Consider the following 4697-nt stretch of genomic DNA (forward strand, 5'->3'; position numbering starts at 1 on the left):
CCCCCCCCCCCCCCCCCCGCTCCTCTTCATAGCACCTCATTTCTCTGGGGCTGAGGTAAAAGGGATTGAAGTCAGAGCAGGCTCTACTGTTGTTGGTTGTTTCCATTTTCCCTGGGAAGCCCTTTTCTAGTTGTGAGAGTTCCAGGGGAAGGAATTGCCTGTTGCTTTTGTAGAACCCACCACCCAGGAACAGCAAAATCAGCATGAACAAAATGCCATTTTTATTCCGCCACCAAAAGGGAACTAGTTCCAGCCACAGAAATTTAGATATGCTGAGTAACTTAGACTGGGATCCTTTAGGATGTTCTCTCTGTAACAGTGTTCTTCATTCCATTCCTAGTGGGGCATTTTTTATTGTAATATGCTAAGGTTTAAGAATTTTCCTTTTTCATTTTTTAGATTAGGCCAGGAAGCAGTACATACATTTATCGATCATTCAGTGGGTGGTATACGGATAAAATGTGTGGTTGGGGTTGGCAGAGTTGAAACTCTCACTGTCTTAAACGGTTTGCCTAAAATTCTATTTTATAATGTCTCAGATTCTTTCATATAATATTTTCAAGTGTTTTTCTACTACTACACTGAAAAAGAAATCCATTTTTAAAATTTGATTTAGAAAGTGGATTATTCTTTGTTTTTACTAAACAAAGACGTTTAAGAGACTGATATTCTGTTTGCATGCATGCTATGACCACAAAGCAACTCTTTACAAACATTCAGAAGAGCATGGTAAGATGTGCATACAGAAGAACTGTGACCCACGATTGCAAATGTAACCAAATACATTGGACAATGTATTAGTTTAACAATCAGTGCCAGTGAAGATACATTATGATAACATTTTCCCAGTTCAGCCATTTATAGGGCATTGCATAAATATCTCCATAGATCATTTATGATCTAGAATATTCAGAGATCCCAGAAGGTACTGCCTCTGTCAGTGTTCTATGTCACTGTGTTAGGGTACTTAGATTCCCAGAACTGAAAGGTCCTGAGGTAGACTCCCAAGTCCGAATACAGACATGCCTGTATGCACATGTGTGTGTGCAGCACACACATAGACATTTACACACAATCTATATACATACTTTTGGCATTCTTTTAACTATATTATAAAGTAAATTCTGTTATATATTGATTATATAAGCCACACAACAAGTATCTCTGCTTTGTCACTGAAATGAATTCATATACAAGCTGAAAGGGTCACATGCAGGTGTGGTAGCATAGAAGACATTTCTCCTAATGATTGAACAATAGTCTGTTTGCTCACTACTCCATGACAGGTGCGCTTGTTTTTTAAATAGTCACTCATAAATGAGCCTCTGATAATGCTCTTTACCTGAATACTCACTGTGTTTCACTGTGACATCAGTGACAGAGGCAGATAGTGACGACTGAAAGCTGGAAAATTAGAACCTTTGCTCTGGGTATTCTTTTCCTTTTAATGAGAGCTACTGACAAGACTCAGGTTTAATTTAGTGGCTCATCTATGACAAAGTGTGGAAATTAATACACTGGAAATAACTAAGGAAAATGGAAGTTCCGAGAGTATTTGTTTTAAGAGTTGAGATGAGAGGATGCTATGCACAGAGCATGGATAGTTAGTCCCACCCTGAACACTTACCAAGAAGAGAATTCACTGCCACATGCGTGGGGCACTATAAGTAGAACTGAAGGTCTGTGGGAAATAGGATTTTTAGCTTGTTATTAAGCATGCTTCTGTACCTTGAGGGACACTAATTTGCATGCTATTCTATGATGGGAAAACTTCTACAAATTGAAAACAAAATAAGAATTAACAATAAAATAACACAACTAGTAGTTAATGAAATGTAAGTTAAATCCATTACTACAACATTGCTAACTAATGTTCACATTTTTGGTTGTTATAATCCATTCTATGGCTGAGAGCATGGCATCATAATTATGCATTAAAGTAAAGGGTTAGAGAACTAGGGCTCTGTTAATTTTGGTCCTATTTGTACTAGTCTAAGTAAAATATGTTTCAAAATCTGTTTATTGCCCATTTTGAAGGTTGATATCATACCAGTACAACTTTTTAACTAGCGTTAGATTTAAGGATACAAAGTGTACCAAAATTAAGGGAAGAAAAGGAAACTATTCTGAAAAAGACCACCTGCTAGAAATCCTAAGATCTATTACTGTGATTACATCATAGTGCACCATTGGTATATTTTTACTTATAAGTTACAAATTAATTTAAGTAAAATATGAGAAAAATAAGTCATTCATCCTGAGCAGTAAATTATAAACCTTTAGAGGATAATTCGTGTGTGTGTGTGTGTGTGTGTGTGTGTGTGTATACACATTATATATAATTGAAAGCAAGATTTCTTTTAAGGTTTTAATTAACATTCAAAAAGAAAAGTTTTCTTTTCTCACTATAGACTTTGTGGTGATGTAAAGTAACCATATAGTGCTATTGTTTTCTAAACTTTTATATAAAAAAAATTGCCAGTTTCCCATTTACTGTACATTAAATTCTTCAAATCTTTTTAATTATAGAATTTTTATGAAGTGTTACACACACACACACACACACACACACACACACTCACACACACACACTCACACACTTACATGCCCGAGGCAGGTAGAATGAAAGGAGGGAAGGGTTCCTAGCAATTACTCATCAAATAACCATCTGCTCATTAGAAGAGCCAGTACTATACAGAAAGTTTTTCCTTTGAATAGTTTCTTGGTTAACTGTGATGCTGAATACAAACAACCAAGGAGCTACGCTTTTCCATTCTGACTTCTACAACAGACTGTCCCTTGTCATGCAAAAACCAGGTGCTATCATCAAGAAGCAATTCCAAGTACAATTTCTTCCCTCAAGCTAAAGTCAGGATGGCCTACGTGTACACATGCAGAAGGCTATAGTGCAGAGCTCTCAGACTTAGGCACAGAACAAGCCATTGCTTGCAGGAGGTAGCCTCGCCCCTGTGCTCACATTTCTGAAGGTGCATAGGTGAATGATCTTGGAGGAATCACAAACAGCATCCATAATGATGGGGATGAAAGAGACAGGATTTTACAAATGGTGCACAAGAACAAATTAAACTGAAGAGATATCCATTTATATTCCATGGTGTTGCTACTTTAAAATTAGATTCCAGAGGTTCTTGGTACATTCTCCAGTTGGCTCAAGAACAGAACCACCCATCAGAATTTCTCTCTGCAATAATCCTTCTTCCTCTGTGCCTTAGCTTCTTAATCTTAAAGGCATACCTCAGTCACCCTGAGGCTCACAAAATGTGAATTCTGAATCTGAGGTTTGGGATTGGAAGCAAAGGGTTGATATTTCCTAGTTCTCCATCAAGTTGCCAACTGCTGCTGTTCAGGCAGCACTTTGAGTATCAAAGTTAAAGAATATTATTCTGTTATCTGTAAAAGTGAACTTTTTCCCCTTTTTTCCCTTTTTAATTTTCTCTAAAAAGTTACTTTCTAATTAGTCTAATAGGTGGCTGTGCTCAAAGGGAAGATTAGTTCGTAATTAAAGATAAACAAGAGGATGTGGTTCAGTGGAACCTGATGTCTTCCTGTATCAATACTTGTTACTCAGTTGGTGCTAAGTGGAGAGAAAAAAAAATGCTGTGCACAATATCCAACAGTACCACTTTTCCCCCTTACAGAATACCCTTTACTTTTACTCTTCCCAATATGGAACACTGAAATTGTTTTTCTTTACCAACCAGCCAGCAACAGCTGTGTTAAAAGTAGCCCAAACGCATTCTTGCTGCTGTCAATAAATTCTCTTGGGTTATAATAAAGTTTCCTTTGGAAATCAAGCAGATCAGTCAGTACCAATTAAAAACTGGAACACACACCAGTAGATAAATAAATAGATAAGCATCCATTTCTCTTATGTGAGAACTCTAAAGGGACCCTCTTTCAGATTCTGCACTAGACTATACTATCTGAGAGCGAAACAGGTTGCTTTGTCTGTTTGAAGATAACAGGCATTTTATGCCTCAAATCACATTCAAACTAAACTATTTAGATATTAAAATGTTGGAGTTCATATATTAAAGTTAGCAATTGTAGGACTACAGGAACAGATTGAGCATTAAAGTAGGTAAGATAGTGAAAATAAATATTTATTGAATAATACCTACATGTAGAATATGCCTCTCAAACATTAAATCAATTGCTGATTCCACTCTGATTTAAGGGTATGTAATTCTCATTCTTTACTATACATTGAAAAAATTAGAACTGAGGTGTGGAAAAACATAGGAAGAGAGAAATTCAAAAACAAACTCCAAAGCTACAGAGCAAGTACATGAAAATGTCAAAGTCTGAGACCAGGACATGGGGATGTAGCTCGTGAAATCATTAGTAGAGTGATTGCCTAGCACATAGGGAGTGGAGTTTGGTTCCCTGGTACCACAAAACCTGACAGTGGTGGCACATGTCTATAATGCCAGCAACAAGGTGGTAGAGGCAGGAGGATCAGATGTTTGGATACAAAGCAAGGTCAGGCCAGACTGAGATACATGAGACCAGTCAAAAAAAAAAAAAAAAAAAAAAAAAAAAAAAAAAAAGCAAAACAAAGCAAAGCAAGCTTCTACTATGAGCAGGGTGCATGTCCCTGTGATGCTTTAATTGCCAATCTAATAAGACTTACATGTTTAAAGTATTCCTGGTATTTAACTTGGGAACTTGAGTGT

General features: G+C 36.8%; 1 protein-coding gene across 3 annotated transcripts in view; it reads left to right on the forward strand.

Annotated features, from left to right (window-relative positions):
• The window catches only part of Gabrb1 (gamma-aminobutyric acid type A receptor beta1 subunit), a 441447-nt gene that overhangs the window by 38041 nt on the left and 398709 nt on the right, over window positions 1–4697 (forward strand). The gene's annotated exons all lie outside the window — the stretch shown is intronic.

This window comes from Mus pahari, chromosome 13 (genome assembly GCF_900095145.1).
Source record: "Mus pahari chromosome 13, PAHARI_EIJ_v1.1, whole genome shotgun sequence".
Taxonomy (NCBI): Eukaryota; Metazoa; Chordata; class Mammalia; order Rodentia; family Muridae; genus Mus; species Mus pahari.